Below are 18,685 nucleotides of genomic sequence, written 5' to 3'. Positions count from 1 at the left end.
TTGCTCTCTACTACATTCTTCAGCAGCTGGATTCCCCAGGAAACTACACCAGGACCCTGTTTGTGAAGTTCAGCTCCCCTGGTAACAATATCATACTGGCCCTGCTGTAGGAAAAGCTATTCCAGCTAACAAGCCTGAATTCACCTGCTGTTGGTTCGCAGACCTCCTGATGGAGGCAGAGCTTCTAACCCTATACATCTCTGATTCCAGGACTGTCAGCACAGGTTCACTTCAAGGCTGTGTTCTTTCCCCTCTGTTCTTCTCAACAACTTCGCTTCCAGTCAGTAGTTCATCAAGCTGCTAAAGTCTGCAGATGCACACAACCCTCGGTAGATAAGGGAGATTAGTCATCTGGTGTCCTGATGGAGCTAGAAAAGTCCGAGGCTCTATTCTTTGAAAACAGAGGAAATGGTTGTGGACTTAAAAGAAGTACAGGCCTATGTCCAATATTATGGAATGTGATTCTTTACTTATCACTTTGATTTATTCAACTTATTGATTAACATTATTGCTCTAGACCTTAAGTGGGAGCACAATATCCCCTGCTTTACCAAGAAGGCACAATAGAGGGCATGTCTGAGAATTAGAATCCCTTCATTTAGAAACATTAAATGTAATAATAGCAGCTCTTGAGGACAGTGTCAAGAAAATGAAAGTGCAGTTCAAACAAAATGTGATTAATGTAAGAAAGGATGTTCAAGATATTAGAAATATTACACTTTATACGCATTTATATTCCTCTGAAAGAAATTGTCATTGCTCATGTTTGGGTGAATTTGGGGAGTTTAGGCAAACTGCAAATTTCTGGAAGAAACTGTTTTTTTGTCTGTTTGTTCTTGTCTTTAGGCCCTGAAACACCTAATAAGGGATAAGGTTATGAAGAAGTTGCCACAAGAACAATCTTCCTTCTCTCCAGAGTAGTGCCATAAACCATGATATTGATGTTGAACATCAGTGTTCATGCAGGTGTTCTTTACAAACTTCAAACTACATGCCCCACCTCTGAAAGAATCCTTAGCCTTTCTGTTGTGCTTGCTGTAAAGGTTTGAGATCCCCACATTTCATTCTCTTTTCAGTGGATCTGCCAGGCTACATGGATGAGAACTTCTTCACCTGCAAGCTTGCTCTACCTGCAGCTACTTCAAGAACCAGATAGCAGCAAACAAAAACTGTCTGCAACGTTCTTGCTTCAAGTTCACCACAGCCACTTTAATCCAAACATCAGAGAGACTGAGGAACCATGAGGCATCTGAAAGGACACAACTAGCCTCCCAGCCAGGTGATCAAGTCTTTGGTTGCCCTTAGCATCGGGAGAAACTCCTCATATTTTCTCAGTTTTATCATTTTTTCAGAATTCGAGGCAGACAGATTTCTCAAAACTATCAGAAACGGATCTGCAGTGTGGGAATCTAAGGCAGGAACCTCTGCAGGGAGAGCACACAGGTTAGTACCATGTCTATATAGTTCTTATAGTTGTTACAGGTGTTATAGTTCAGTCTGTGTCCAGAAAATGAGGTTGATTCTACCTGGTCGGCTGCCAACAAGACTTGGCAGGTGCTGCCCAGAGAGTCCAAGACCCTGAAGTCCCAGAGGTCGGAAAACAGGCAGGAGATCAGAACCAAGCAGACAAAGGTAGGCAGGATAATACAGAGGGTGAAGCCAAGGCTGGTGTCGAGGACGTGCTCAGGATTCAGAGCCAGGAGATCAGAGGTCTGAAGAGTTTCCGAAGGGAAATCCAGGACAGTGTCAGGAATCATTTCCAAGTTCAATAAACAGACAGAAATGCAGAAGGAGTCTGAGGACAGGTCAGACAAACAAAACAGAATCGAGAAAGTCAGGCTCAGAGGTCCAGAGGCAGAACGAGCCAGGATCAGGCAATCAGAACACAATCAGGTATGCTAGAGAACTCTCACCAAAGGCTCGAATGATCTGGCACTGATGGCTGGTCTGAAGGCTGATCAAATAGAGGCTGGACCAGGTGGATAAGATGAATGGTAATTAGAACTGGGGGGAGATAAGCAGGTGAGTGAAATGAGTAATCAGGCCAGACATCAGTGCAGAGATCCTGACATTTTCTTGTGTATACATAGTGGTCACTTAGGTTTAGTTGAGTTTCATTACAGTTTAAAGTTTATTATTGTGTTGGAATTGAATTAAATATCTTATGTTTTGAATAAAAGTTTTCATGAATTAGTTCCATCTGTGTGCAGGGTTAACTGTTTGAAAATGATTTAAGCTTGAATCCCACTGTCATCTGTTTCATCAGTGCAGTTTCTGTGATATGATTGGATCTAAATACAGACTGGAATGTGCAAATTAATTTTTAACTAATAAATAGGTTTTAAGTTGTCATTACACTTAATTCAGAAGTATTTAAGGTAAGAATAGTACGTTGGATTACAGTTCATATAAGGTGTTTGAACAATTTATTTTTGTAAATCAAATTTCACAAAAAGCAAAAATAAATCTATCATGTGCCGAAAAATGTCCATTTGAAGAAGAATAATATGTGTACATCTTTTTAAAAAGGGCAGATACATCTCAAATAATTTTAATGCCTCAATCTCCTGGGCTTGTGGGACATTTTTTCCTTAACATCCATCTCACTAGTTGCAGTTCAGCAAGGGATGAACAAAAGAATATTATGTACAACATAATGGTAAGGCATGCTGTTGCTTCCTTGATGGTTAGTTTTGGTCCAGTCAATGAAGACACATGGCAGGAAAAGGAGAAGCAACGACAAAACGTTGCTAAGCGAGAAGAGATGACTGAAAGGAAAGTTGTTTCAGGACAAAGGCGGGTTAATGAAGCAGCATTTCAAAACAGCTGGAGGCTGTGCACAACTGGCATCTCGGTAGAAACCAGCCTTCATTCAAACTGACATGAAAGATATCAAAGTTTTTCATGATTTTGTCATTGCATATAACTGACTGTATAAGTAAATAACTGTATATTTGCATTCCTATAAAATACCTCTCACCTTAACTTTTTTAAATTAACCATCTATTTATCAGCATTGGTAAACAAACAACATTTAATAGGCAAGCATAATTGATTATAACAATGAGTTCCCTTTTCAGGCGTCTTAGGAATCAAGTAGAGAATCTCTAACCTTAGTTACATTAAATTAACCATCCTTTCCTGTCTCTGCACGTATTAATATGCACAGCACATTGAAAGAATTTATCTCAGTACTTTCATAAATATTTATATTTCATTTCCATGATGGACACTTGGTACATAAATCCTGCCTTTGAGTTACTGCCTCAAATAAAAAAAACAACAAAACAAAACACCCAAACTATATGTGACTCACAATGTTTGTGCATTACTGGATTGTTTTGTTGTGATGCCATGCAATGTGACATAAAATGACCTGATGTGATGGGATGTGTTCTGGCACTAGACGACGTGATGTTTTGTGATGTGATGCAATCTACAAGTCTTATTCTTTCCATAGAGACCAGCAGTAGCAATAGGAATGCCTGTCACCATGAAGCCGTCACTGGTGCAATGCAGCCCTCGATTTTCTTAAGCTGATCAGTGTGATTCCTTTTCTTAATGTGTTATGTTTCTTAGCCTTATGAGTTATCAACCATTATAAAAATGTTGCTAAGACATAAAAAGTCAAGGCTTTCCTCAAAATCATCCAATCTTGCTTTTCAAAAGAGTAGATATGTAAATAAATATTCTTTAACAAAAGGATTATTTTTCAGGTGTCTTTACTACTTGCTTACGACCCAATTCAACTATTGTACAACCCCTAAGTACAAATCTAGACAAAGCACACCAGTCAGCAAATATTCCCTCTTTCAAGTGTGCTCCTGAGACCTTAATTATTCACCACTTATGAATAACAGACTTTACCTCAAGCTGGCAACTGGGGGTATTTTCGAATGTAGTGGCTTGAATTAGTTATAACTTCAGAATGTGAAAAACATGCAGTTTTCATACCTTCTTTTTATTTCTTTTTTTATTCTTTGCGGTCTCATGCTGAGAAGCTCCAAAACTGACTTAATTACTGAAGATAATTAAGGTACTTTGCAAAATTTTTACCAATTTTACTCAGCTTGTTATATTGCAATCGAAAACTCTAATTTATACATAAGTTTTTATGAATGAGAAACTCTAAATTTGCAATGTGTTCTTATTTAGCCTTATTAAGAAATTAATTCATTTGTAGATAGTCTACCTGTGTGTAATTTATAGTCGGTATTAACAATGTTGTTTTGGGAAGCTCTTAGAGGTTTGTTCAAAATTATTTGTGAAAAAAGAATTGTAATGCAGCAACTGAGGTATAAAGTTGTAGAGAAATTACAAAAAAGGATTAGATCATAAAAACATCATACAGAGTTCTAAACAGATCAGACACAACAGCAAACCTACAAATAAATGGCCATCCGCCTAAACTGAAGGGTTGGGCAAGAAGATAACTATTTTACCCAACAGCCAAGTGACTTATAGAATGGGTATTCTGAGTCCTTAAGGTTTAGGGTAATGGTCCTACATAGGACCTATAAAGGACCATTACCATTAGAAGTTTAACACAAAATCTGCCTTTATGGAAGAGTGGTAAATAGAAATCTATTTTGAAAGAAAGGCATAAGAATGCCTTTTCAAACTTTTCCACCAATCATGAAGGATAAGAGACAAATCTGATGAGAAAAATGCTCTGATCAGATGCAAGCAGAACTGAACATTTTGACCTACATATTGAGTGCTGAATTTAGAGGAAAACAACACACATTATGGTCTACGCTCCCCTTTCACAGTTAAACATGGTGGTGGCAGCATTATGCTGGTTGGTCTTTTTTTATCGCAGGGTCAGGTAATTTGATCAGCATTGATTCAAAAATGGAGGGAGTTTCCTACTTGGCAACCCTAGAAGAGAAGCTGTTTAAGACTGCAGGCATCTCTGAAACTGATCCGTGCCACGTTCGGACCAAGCTTGGATAACTTAACAATGTTGCAGTTGGTTCCTTACGACCATTTTCCCATCATACTAGCACCATTCTTTTCATCCTATCGGCGGTCCATGATACTACAGCTCTCAGGATCAGCATCAGTCTCTGCATCATCCCAGGTCACACCACGCTCTTTTGATGCCTGAACTGTGACTGTGCCGAGCCCTACTGTTGAACTAGTGCTAGATTTAGCGCGGTGCGGCTGTTTCTGACATGGTCCAGTTCAGTTGCTTTGCATTTACCCTCAACAGTTATCTCGATTACTGTGCTTGGACGATTTACGGCACAGTTTCAAAAGGGTAGTGTACAGTGATTTGGGCTATATTGAGACTGGGGAAGAAACTCACTTCCCAGCATTACACAACACAACACAAAAATATAAAACAGAAAGATACAGATCAAAGCAAGTTAGTGCACTGTTTTTTTTTTCAATAAATGCTTAAGCTTAAATTCAAAATAGCTTTTCCAGAGATTCTATCTTCATAGACTCTCTCATCCAGCGGGAGTGTTTAGTTTGCAAATTATATAAAGATATAGTCTAAAAAACTAAGAGCAAAGTTAAGATTATAAAAGGGGTTACTTTAAATTAATCTTTGTGCGATCTACTGAACACATTGTAGTTTTAGGGAGATTTATAAGAGAAATATGACAACAATCTCTCTGTTATAAGCTGACTTTTTGTTATTATCAAAATATAAATCATTTTAGAATAAGAAAACACTGCCCTAAACTTAGTTTTAAAGAAACTTTCAAAGTCCGGTAAAATCATTAGTAAAGATGATGTTAATTCAGACAAAAGTAGGCAGAGAAAGATTGTCTGCACTGACACAATTTCAGCACACTGGACAGCTCCAAAGAGTGGCCCTGCTGACTTTTTAGCTGTCTGTGGGACTAAACAAAAAGCAAAATGAATTAGGGCAAAATGGGGGGTAAAGACCTGGCTGTGTGAATTATTTCCATCAGCAGGGAAAGGTAACCTGCAAGTTGGGTGGAGCTCATCATAGAATATTTCTGAAAGAAAACCTGTTTTTTAAGGGCAACAAAACAAAGACTTGGGTGAGGTTTAGCTCCAAGAGAACTGAAACCCTAAACAAATAACTTGAGTTAAAATCGACGAATTTATGCTGAAATATATTTATCTTTTATAATAACTGTGTAGACCTCAATCCAAAGGACAATTTGTGGCAGGTCCTTAACATTGTTTTTCACAGATGCTCTCCTTTCAATCTCAGTAAAGTAGCCATTTTCCCAAAGGGGATAAACAGAAAAGTCAGGTTTTTGATGTCAAAAGCTGTTTAAATGGATATGTTTGAGATACAAAAAAAAAGATGTATACATACACATGTTTTTAGTCAGACTTATTGTTATCGATACAAGATAAAAACTTAGCAGTTAACTTATTTGCCTACAACCAGTGAACCCGTCAAGAATTGATAAGGTATAGAGACATTCACTGCGAAGCCCTTTTCAGCACATTGGACAGCTCTAAAAAAGCGGCTCCTACGTCTGGCAATCAAGAAGCCTTCGAGTAGAAGATGGGTCTTGGTAGGATTTCCAATACCAGTTAAAACAATGTTCAATGGCTCGTTCTATCTCAGTGACATATGCCCCCCTTCCTCTACGGTCCCTTGCGCACTTTTCAAACTCACCTCTCCTTATACAGCGTTAAGTCGCGCTCGCCGCTCCGATCTAGAGAGGACAGAAACCGCTCACAACTCGTTTTTTTCCTTCCTAACTATTCACCTGCTCAGGTCCCCATTACTTCGGTTCCATAGTTTCTTTTGAAAGCCTAAAATGGTGCAATGTGTAGGGAAAAAAATGCAACATAAGTAAAGAGAGGAAGACGTGTAGTCTGACTCTTTTCTCTATTAAAGGCCTGTGAATGAAGGTTTAGAGTTTAACAATATTTAGCTCAGGTTATTTGATAAGAGTGATTTAATGCTGCAACACAAAACGCAAACCTTCTTTCACCATTATGTTCTTGTCTCTCTCTACTCCCCTCAGTCTCTCTCGTTCCCCTTGCGCACAATCGCGCGCGCGCGCACTTTCAATGGGAAATAAAAAAATGGATTATGTTTCAATTTGTCTTAAACAAATTAAACCGATTTAAAAAGTGCATTTGATCTTCAGTGGAAATTAGTTTAAAAAAACAGATTTTGTTTAAAAAATATATTTATACATATTTTCCAGCATATTTCGGCTGCCGGTGCGCCCTTTCAACGCTCGCTCCACGGAGGGAATCTGAGCAGATGATGTAGTGAAGGCGATACTCTCTCTGAAAATGTGATGCTTCAGTCAGAGGGGGAAATTAACTGTTGCTTTATCTTTTTTTTTTTTACTGACACGCCTTGTTTTTTGCACAAAACCTCTGGAAACTGCCAAGTTAATCAATAGCTCTCGAATGGAAATGGGATAGGAAAATGTGCAACACTTTTTTGGAGATGAGGGGACTACGAAGGTGTTCACCCTTTGTCAGAGATTGCTGGCTTCAATATTTTCTTTTTTTGCAGCGTGCAGAGTCAACGTGACCATGATGGAAAAAGAAGTGTTCCCAAATTCCTCTGCGCATACGGCTTAAAGTGCAACTCTGGTTATTGATTTTATTTTAAATCCACCGGCTCAGTTTGGGTGATTTAAAAAAAAAAAAAAGTTCGCTCAATGTGATTTAAATAATTCTCTTTTTTTTTGTGAAAATGTGAGTTTTGGGGTGCACCAGCCAGAGGCTTTAACGCAGATTCAACATTTTGCACCGGGGGAGAAACGGGCTTTGCACCGCAGCGACGTCCTCACTGTACTCCTCGCCAAAATGCCTCTGGGAGCACCGGATCCGTAAAGAAGCAACTGGATACTACCCTTTCATGCTGTTCAACGGGCAGCTGCACCAGGGAAGGCAATATCTGCGGGGTTTAGTGCAGTAAATGCTGGACACACCTTTTTGAATGTCCGTCAAGGTAAGTTACCTAATGCCCATGCAAACACTTACCTTATTACTGCAATGGACTGTGGTGGTTATTGAGAACATGTTGGAAAAATCTGTGCATTGATGATGAGCTGAAACTCTTACTTGCAGTAGAAATTTGCAGATATTGTGATCTGAGAAGTGATGCCTATTTTTTAAGTTTTGCCACTGATGCTATGGAAAAGAGAGTAGAAAAGCAAAATCCTGGTAATAAAATTGTTGCTGTATTACCAAATACCAAAAAAGGTATTTTCATATAGTCTGCAATGCCACAAATCAGCCCATAAAGACCATAATCTCATCTTCTCCACTGCACATTTTGGTTTTAATTAGTTATTGTTGCATATCTTAAAGTTAAGGCCTGGAATACAATGTCTGCAGGGGGATTGAGATTGAAACACCAAGAAAGATCTAATCTTTCCAAATAGATGTTTATAAGTAGAAAACTGCAGCTTTCTGATGAGGATAAAAGTGATGTCACTCAATCTCTTTTTGTTTATCTCTCATTTAGCTTCTTAATTTATTTGACTAAAGAGAGAGCTGATTTCATCAAGTTCCTTATAAAATGTCCATGCTGCATTCCTTATGTTTTGGTGTCATGTTTTACAAAGTCTGGTTTATTCTGCATGTGTTTAGAATTTCTCACATTTGTTTGAACTTATCCTGTCTTTCATGGCTGTTTGCGGGTTTGTAGCCCAGCCTGCGTTCTACCTCCACAGTACATGTGCTGGAATATTCTTCTCATGCTTGTGTGTTTTTTCTCAGGGTACTCCTGCCAAAGCTGAAAAATATGACTGTTCAGTTAATTAGTTGCCTTTAACTGCATGGACAAGTGAGTGTTAACCAAAAATAAACAACCCCCCCCCAAAAAAAACAACAACAACAACAAAAAAACAAAAACAGATGGGTGTTTTGTCTTAAAAAAACAGAGAGAAAGTGCTGCTGTATTTACCCTTGCTGCGAAGTGGTCTGCAATGGGAAGCAATTAAATAAAACACAATGTCCTGGCTGGCAAATGTGGAATAGAGGTAATAATGGCGTTTCTCTTGTTTCATAGCAGCAATATGGCTAAAGGTCTTACAATATTGAGCTGATTTTAGAAAGAGTTTTTCCAACTTGGTACTTTAATTTCTTAGATCATATTGTACTGATTCATTATAGATTATTTTCCTGGCTGTATGAGAGCATATATGAAATATAACGTTTCTATACCATTATTTTGATTATTGCAATATATATATTGATGTCGATTTTTCTAAAAATGCTATAAAATATCTATTTTCACGTTGGCTAGGTCTATAAGTTATAATCCAGACATGTGCCTAACTATTAATAGTCTTTTGCATGGGTAATCTATGTATCTTTTTAAATAAAAGATAACGCAATTGGCTTCAGCCCAGTGGTTAAAACTCTCTTCAAACCACCCATGCACACAGTAAACGAAAACTGAAATGAAATGAACTCTGTCCTCGAGAACATAGCATTAAGAAGAAAGGTTATTTATGTTTGTTCAACTCTACTTGGACTGACATTTGCTTTTGCACTTGAATTTAACCTGCAGGTATTCCTCTTAGTTTAACCACAGTCAGTGTTTAAAATAAGTACAGCTTTTAAGGCCAGAATACTTTTCAAATGATACTGATGAAGGTATTATAAACATTATTTTTTCCTCCCAACTGCTTAACTGTTTATGCTTGATATAGGGTCAACTTTGGGTTGGTGTAGGGATGGAGTTTTACAGATGTAATGGCTGTTGTTGGTAGATATTACTGGCAGTTTGAAAAATCTGTAATGATATTGTGAAATGTTGGGTAGGGTATATTAATGTCTATTCAGTTGCTGTTTGCTTTCAGAAGTAGACAGAAGAAACAGCATAATCAATTGTAAGCTGAAATTAATGTAGTGCTTTGTTACTTGCTATCTCTTGCTTATCTTTTGCCACTATAATATTAATGCTTCTATTAACCTTTCTTTTAAAGAAGGCTGATGACCAGAAAGTTTAAATGCTGTTCTTGTTTTAATACATTTGGTGAAATGGTAAAAACTGCAGGATGCAACTGGGACCATGTTGCCTATTTTCACTTTCCCTGCACTCGAGCATCATGCTTAGCAGAGAAACACACATATGAGATCCATGCCACTTACAGAAAGAAAAAGAAGAAAGTAAAATTTGCCATTTTGCATCAGATAGGGAAAAACATGCTTGTCTCTATTTTGTGTAGCAGGTCACAATGACCTGAAAGCACATCAAGCAACAAGCGATTGAAGTGCTGGAAAGATTGCGAAGCACTGAGCGGCGCATGACTATTTGGTTAAATATGGTAACAAAATTTAACACAAAGGGAATATGATGGGAAAGACAAGTTAGACTAAATAGGTGAGAGTTGCAGGAGATGTGAATATTGAGAGAAATAAAATAACAAAAGGTGGGGAGATGGGAAGATGGAATCCACAAAGAGCTGGATGGAGCGCAGAGAGCCCAAGTAGGAGACATGTGCATCTGCAGTGAATGCTGGTATTATTAGGTTAGGTGAAACGATCGGTTTATGCTCGACAATTGTGCGGTGAGGGCAGCCACATGCTGTGCCTTGAGAGTCTCCTGCGAAGGCCAGAACAAGTGGGGAGAAAAAAAGGAGGGAAGAAGGAAGAGGGTGGATCTGAGAAGAGATTTGGTAACTGTGGGTGTCAATACTCTATTAAGGAGAACAAAGAAATGAAAAGGGTGGAGGGAATAGCACTATATATGCCACTGACTGGATACTTGGTGGAAATCATTCAGAGAAAAGGATGATTAAAGATGCTTAAAAATGCCTCAGCATTTAATAGTGGCTTCCTGTGCATTCAGTAGTACCTGACATTAAGAAAAAAAAAACTGCAGTAGGCATAATTTGAAACAACATTAATAGACTTTAAAATGCTGTTTAAGGAATGACTGTAGTAAATGAGGTGGTCCTGACTTCAGGCCCACCTATCGCTTTCTCTGTGTGTCTCTTTCTTTCTTCCTGAAAATATGACTCACTATGAATGCCACTGGCAGGCATGGCTGTTGACTCATGAAAACTCAGCCACAGGCTCTGTTTCTTTTTCTTTTTTTTTTCTTGGCATACCGAGCATGATTGTAACTAAAGGTGTCCGTCAGTATGTGTGAGACCGGCATGGTGTTTATGGATCATTAAAGGAAAGGCTCCATGCAGATCCCTGAAGATGTAATATAAGCATGTCAGCTTGAAAGAGGGATGCATCGGGTGAACTTAATGAGAGAAATTTAAGAAACAGCAGTTACGATTGAAGATGTTTCTGTAATTATTTGTATTTGGTAGTGAATTAAAAAATAGAGATAAACTGTATTTTTCCTAGCCATTAATTTAAGTGATATTTACTGTTTTTGCGGTTTGAAGGAGACCACTGAAAAAAAGACAAACAGCTGCAGTTCTAGCAAAAAAACAGACAAACTTGAAAGTGATGCAATAAACTTATAAAATTATTATTATCATCCTTACTCTAGCATGATTGAAATACAATTTAAACAGTAGTTTATGCACTGACTGGACATTTTCATGGTATGTATTTAAAGAAACAAAAAAGTACTTATTCTTTAAGAGGATATCATGTAATCATTTCGAATGATAGGACACTAGATTGTACATCCTCCAAATCGTCCACTCCTGTCTATGGCAGGACAGTTGCATTATGTCTGTAAAAAGCAATGCCTTCATGCTCTTTCCCAGGTACTTTGATGTTTACATACAGCAGGTGAGCATGAGAGGTGACATTAGGAGGAGTGATGGAGAATATGGTACTGTTCTCATTAATAAGATACCGTAGTTGAACTCTTTTGGCCATCGATGTATGTCCATCAGCCTGTTCTCAGTCTCCATAGTATCCTGCTAACCTACTGGTAATGCTGGTCTCCAACACCTCCGTTAATGATCTAGGGTTTAACTGAGGTATGCACTAAAGGTTTATTTTAAAGATTTCACAGGACATCCTATGGGTTATCATCTGAAAAGAATGACATTAGCTGGTTGCACCATAAACAAGAACAATTGCTGTTTAGCTAATCAAAACTAAAAACACAGCAATCACTTACTTGAGGTGTATATTTGAATTTTGCATGCCATAAAATATTAAAAGTTATCCTAACTGTAACCACATAAAATATAAAAAATGAGCTAATATGTCCTGAGGTGTAGAGAGACCCTGCAAGAATAAAACAAATAAAACAAAGAAGGCATTAAATATAAATATACATTAAATATAAATATATATTGAATAAAGATACACAAGCACATACAGAGACAAACCCTTCTCTCCGAGCATGAAAATACATTTTATTGGAATAACTTTTTAGTTAGCCAGCTTTTACTAAATTATGTTTTTTTCATGTGATTTAATTCACTTAATTCTTAAATTGGTTATTCTATATGTATATTGTAAATATTTTTGATAATGTTTTATTGCACATTGATAGCAATCCATGAACAATAAATATATTTTCAAATATATTTAAGTTCCTTGGTTTGAATTCACTCTGGGTTCATTTTCTATCCAGTTTGCATGTTCTTGTGACTGTGTGGGTTCTCTCTGGGTACTCCAGGTACATTCCACAGTCTAAAAAAGGTTACTGTTAGATGAATTCTTCACTTTAAATTTCCAATAGGTAATAATGTGCATTTGTTACTGTTTGTCTTTTGTTTCTGTGTTACCCTGTAGTGGACTGGCGACCTGTCCTGGGTGCACCCCTCCTCTCACCCAATGATTATTAGAGAAAGGGATTCTCTAACCTTGCACAGAAGAATACATTTATTGCTCATGAATTTGTGCTTATTTGTCTAAGTTATGTGTTTGTAGATTTTGGTGGTCTTTAAAAAGACTGAAATAGTGATAATGATCGGAATGACTCAAAAAAAAGAATGTTTTTAAACAATCGTTTTTTTTCCAGTCTTTTCTTGTGAAAGAACATTCAGTAGAATAGAAATTATTTGCTCAATCCAGTTTTTTCCCCCCAAGATATGCCCTTTTTCTGTCTATGTTTTACAGATTATTTTCCTTAACTAATGCTAGTTTTAGTGTGACATCTGTTTTCCACATTTACTTATACTGTAGGTAGGCCTCTGTTTGCATTATAACAGGCCCCCTGTGTGTCCTTACAGTATCAGATTTTATCCAGGAGCTTTCAGTCAGCATGCTCAGTGTGCTCAGGTGCGTCAGTGCAGACAAACCCAAATGTAAGCACAGTTCTCAGCAGATAATCTCTGTTGACAAGCAGCATTCACCTAGTCCCCCAACGTCCCAATTATAGATGAATGTATGCTGCACAGCAGTTAAACGAATGGATTTATGGTGAATGTTAAGCATTGGGACTAGATTTTAGATGAGACGATATGTGACAGCTGTTTACAATATTGCAGATTTGTCTTTTGTACTACAAAGCTTTGTTCTGAATATACACATTTAAGTTGCTCAAAACCATAAAGACAGGATTGCTCAAGCATATGAAAAAGGTAAAACACCTGGACCTGTCTATAGTAGGTATATATTTTCTCTTATTCCAATAAGGAATGTACATCCTTATTACTTCCTCTTTTAATGGTTGCACTTTTATTATAAATATAAAATTTTAATTCTATAAACTATATTCTGTTAAAATAGGAAAGATTGCAAAACAGTAAAATGACTCAATGAAAACAGCTGTGGATACAATGTAACTTGCCACGATCAGTGTGTGAATGTGTGAAAGAGTAATATACTGAATATAGTGTAAAGGGCTTTGGAGTCCCCTGACTTGAAAAGGTGCTGTATAAACACAGGCCGTTAACCATTTCCTTAAATGATCATTTGGAATTTACTGTTTTCTATTATATGGACACTGGAATGGATTGAATAAGTCTACATCTGAGTTAATTTATTAAGTAATATGTGGGCTTCACATTTGAAATCTAGTGCCACCCTTTAGCAGTAGATTTCTTATCTAGGCTGTCCCAGCCTCATTGGCTGTGACCCCATCCTGGAGAGTAATATTAGCTGTGCTGTTGACATCAACACCTTTGTTTATAGATTTTCAAGATCTGCCTGTTTTTCATTGTAGTCCTGTATCTGTCTATATAACTGGCTGGCGACGCTTGTGAAACTGTTGTACAGTTGCCTTTGTATCTCTGCTTCTTTCTATATTTCTGCTTCTGTCTCCTTAAATCCCAGTCTGGTTCTCCTGGAGGTTTCTTCCTGTTAAAAAGGAGTTTTTCCTCTCCACTGTCACTAAAAGCATGCTTAGTGTGAGGGATTGCCTTCGAGTCGATGCAATCAACTGGTTTTCCTTAGATAGAAAACTTTGAATCAATTTGACTGTATGATCTGGTTGAATTGTAAAGTGCTTTGAGATTACATGTTTTGAATTGGCGCTGTATAAATAAACGGAATTGAATGTACTGGAATAAAAAAGGCTATCAAGTTCCCACCTTGAAGCTTCCCTTTTTGTAGGTTTCTGGAGTCATGTGCATAACAACTTTTCCTGCACATGTTATGCGCAATCACATCCAAAGAGTTGGCCTGCAATGTACTTATTATGGATACTTGTTGTACTGCATTGTAGCTGTAAATAATATGTTTAAGGTCAAATTATTGGAGCGCCACCTCCCAGAGTGGGTCTGATGAGGTGGCGGCCTTGCTATTTAACCAGGCGGCCTCCCATAAACCTCTTGAGGACTAATCTATCCCAGTGAACAAAGCCCACATGTAATGGACAAGCTGCCACTCTGCTACCAAGTCCCTTTACACAGAACCCATAGCTCTGCTATTCTGCTAACACAATACTGAATCAACTTGATTCCTATAAAGATTTTACATATGCATCGTCAGAGCACACATAATCAGATGGTAGACACTGCAATATTCAGAGGACAGAATGTAAGATCCCTCACAGCTGTTCTTAACAATTTGGATTAGGGCCCGTCTGATTCTACTGATGCTGCTGAAATATTACATCTTCACTAACCACACTGACCATGTTTCCTGTATTATGGTTCTATGGTGTTGTGGTCACATTAAAAATTGTGATTTAAGCAGATATCTGGTTGCAGAAGCTACAGAGAGAAATGTTTGTTTTGTCTGAATTTCTGATTAGTCTTGCAGGCATTAGTTGCGATGCATCCCTAAGTCTCTCATGCACACTAGTTGTCCCTTGGCAACCGCCTTTGGCGGGCCTCTTTGGCGGCTGTTTTGTAACCTGTCAGGACTGACACCAGTAAGGGAGGCCGTCTCAGGGCCGCTCTACCATCACTAAATCATTTTGACAGATAACACATCCCACCATTCAGTCCCAGTGTGCTTGTTATTTAAGTGAACCAAATAGTCCCACCTTGAAGATTAGTAACTTTTAGAGGTAGCTGTCATTAATTCCTCTTTTTTTTGCATGGTTAACTTAGACAGAAATATGAATTTTAAATCTTTAATGTATTTATAGTAACAAAACTAATCTAAGCAAATATTTCTTAATAGATTGGCACTTTCTATTTGGTGCATTTGACATAACTACTGTTCAATTTAACTTTTCTTTTGGGAATATATTATTATAAGGGACTCTGTTTGATTTTTTTAATAAAAGTATTTGCCTAGCATTGTAAATTTAATTATTAATTTATTTCTTTGTACTGATAACAGCAATGCTAATTAAACAATATTGCAGGGTTATAAATTACTTGTCCTCAATCAAACAGCTAGTAGTTGCCTCTTATTTAGTCATAAATACTCATACATATTAAAGCTGCAACACATAACAATCAACTCTAGATAATAAAGAAGCTCTGAGTGGTTATTAAAACATAAAATCACTTTGATGCATTAACTAAATGTATCTTAACAAAAAAACCACAAAGTCTCATTCCAAGTAGCTTTATGGTGTCTGTTCAAGTGGCAGCTTTGAATAAGCAGTTTAGAGACCCTGGGACGTATTTGGCTGAAGTCAGGGAGACATTTAACTCTGTTATCTCAGGAAAACAGTTCTGTGTTCTTATCTGCTTCTAAGTTGTTTTTCGGTATAGATGCAACCAAAACGACAAACACCTTCCCTACATACCAAAAAAAATCTCTTTTATCTAATTGTCGTATCAGATGTTGTAGATGGAGTTAGAGAAAACCCACAGATTTTCTGTTTTTGTGTAAATAGGAGTGAGGTTTTTAGACCTTGGTATTCCCAGATATAGCTCACTGAGGTATAAGGACACTGTAAGTCCTGTTTAGGCATGTTTGAAGAAAGCAAGGTAGCAGCTGCCAACATTAAGCCTCCATGGACTCACGTTACTGATAGTAATAATACTAAATAATACAAACTAGATTAGGAAGTTTGCTTCTGATTTTAGTAAAGCAAAATGTTGTGCTACTATATTACAGTGATGTTGTCAGTTAATACATGAACCCAATTAATATACCTTAGAATTAAAACATCTGTACTGTAGAATCATTTCAAAATACCATCTGATTTTGACCTTTAAAATTCAGTTATATTGATAAATTGCTTCAAAAAAGTCCGAACATGTTCTATAAGATAATTAAAAGTCTAGTTTACAGTTCATGGTTGGTTAACTTTAGATCTTGAACAAGAGCTGGTAGCAATCTATGCATCGGTAGAAAAGGTGATGACTGCAGAGCTTGAGTGTAGAACCTGGAGTCACAAGACTAAATTATTATGATGACTGTAGCCTACACCGATACGTTGTTATCTCCTCTAAACCTAAGCAGATGCCTGAGACATTACATATCATGCTTTAACCTAATAAAGAAATGATCAAGTTTTTAATAACTATAATTAACAAGTTATTCTCAGATGCATGTTATCGAACCTTCCTGTAATATTGCATTGCCAACATTGTGAATTAAAGTCATGTACATTATACCTCATTTAATGCAGTACATTTTATTCTTTAGAATATGAAAACTCATCCTGTGATGATTTATATTAATCTTTCATTGTCTATCTATCTTTGTCTAACTATATTGGCTGATACCTAAAGTTGGTTAATGATTTGTAACTTTGAAGGGACAAATTTAGAAGAACTTTGTAAGGGGACAAACACAACCACCCCTGAACCTGACACCTCATTTTTCATGGCAATGACACTCATCAAGCATTTGTAGTTACTGGCAGTGATTGTCTATTGTTTTGCAATACATTGAGAAAAAAAACTTTTTCTAAATATTGGTAGAGAAGTTATAGCAAACTGATGAATTCATATGTTGAAGAGAAATTATGTAAAAGCTGTTTTTAATGCTACTTGGCATTCATTTCAGTCACCAAAATCCTTTTTGTTCTAGAGTTTTTAATGAAGTCCCTTGCTTATAAAATACTTCAAAGTGCATGTGTCAACACCAAGAGTTCACAAACTGTGAGATCACAAAGCAGATTTCAATTTAGATAGAATTTTTCATCTCAATCACTCATAATTTAGTTTTTTACTCTTTACTCCTTACCTTCCTACTTACATGATTAATTATATTAGATTACTCATCACCAAGAGTTTAGACAGCATTATTGCTCCTTTACACAGGGTAATTACTTTTCAATATTATGACTGAAGCAGCATTATGAACCTGCCATTTTAATCTTTAGAATCCATTTCATCACAACAAATTATTTTGTCATCATTATCACAGCCACTCCATCACCACTTTCAGCAGAAACTGCCACTGTTGGAAACTAATGGGCTGATTAATGTAGCTACATTTGTATTTGCAAAAACGGTGATGGCTCTGTTTGGAACTACTGACAATATGGGTGTTCAAGACACAGTTTGGTTTCTGCGCTCTTACACCACCTAACATTAATAGTACATGCAAGAATAAAATACAGGATATGTTGGACATCAGTGATAAACAAATTATATCCTATAACCTGTTTTAATGTCAGGCAGCTTTTGAATAGTTGCAATAACTTTTAACAACCTGTTGTATTTTTTAAGGCCTAGCCTTTGTGAATGAAAGTTGTCCTCCCTGCGTTGTACCCACTTGTCCACAATTTTTTACACATGTACTTAATCTTTCTGTATCTGTATAGTTCCCTTAATATTTTAATATTCTGTATAGTATGGAGATTTAAAAATGGTAATTCAACTCTTAGAGAGTAGGGGTGTGAGAAAAATATTGATTTGTCGATATATCGACCCGATATAATATCATTCTTTCAGTTCCTAGTATATATATATTTTTTTTTTAAAGAAAACATTTTTACCTAAAACTCTGAGGGAAAATGGGCCTCTGCACCTTCAGTCTGGAAGAGGATACTATGGAGCCCTTTTGCTGTGCAGCGCAGCCCCATATCTGTAGTTGAGGCAGTCAGAGTAAAAGAAAAAATAACTCAATGATCAATATCTTCTGATTAACATTTACAGGACTTGTTTTTTTATCTATTCATTTAATTTTGATAGCTGTGATAAATATCGCAATATATACTGATATTGCAATATCGTGATAATATCATATTATCATGTATCATATCACAACACCGATGCCAATAATCACCCCTACTAGAAAGTAAAATTCAAGATATTTACATTTTCTATACTGGTCCACATTAGACAGGGTTAAATTGCTAAACACTTAGCCTTTAGAGGAGCTAATATAGTACAATTCAACAAGTGTTGACTCAACTTAGCAATATCATTAAAGGCTATTACATTTAATATATTATTTATTCATTTTATCTATTTATTATTCTATATTTAGAAATGTTAGAATGGCATTCATACTTACCTTTCATTGTAAAATCTTTTCC

General features: G+C 36.8%; 1 protein-coding gene across 1 annotated transcript in view; it reads left to right on the top strand.

Annotated features, from left to right (window-relative positions):
- Positions 1 to 7,266: 7,266 nt before the first annotated feature.
- LOC107099567 (voltage-dependent T-type calcium channel subunit alpha-1I-like) overlaps positions 7,267 to 18,685 on the top strand; it is a gene marked incomplete at its 3' end in the record, with an annotated part of 116,773 nt that continues 105,354 nt past the window's right edge. The window contains exon 1 of the mRNA XM_015397746.1: positions 7,267 to 7,915. The remainder of the gene's footprint in view (positions 7,916 to 18,685) is intronic.

The sequence above is a fragment of the Cyprinodon variegatus genome, unplaced genomic scaffold (assembly GCF_000732505.1).
Source record: "Cyprinodon variegatus isolate N-32 unplaced genomic scaffold, C_variegatus-1.0 Scaffold884, whole genome shotgun sequence".
NCBI classification, from domain to species: domain Eukaryota; kingdom Metazoa; phylum Chordata; class Actinopteri; order Cyprinodontiformes; family Cyprinodontidae; genus Cyprinodon; species Cyprinodon variegatus.
Note: the sequence above shows the minus strand (reverse complement) of the source record. Positions and strands in the feature narration are given on the sequence as shown.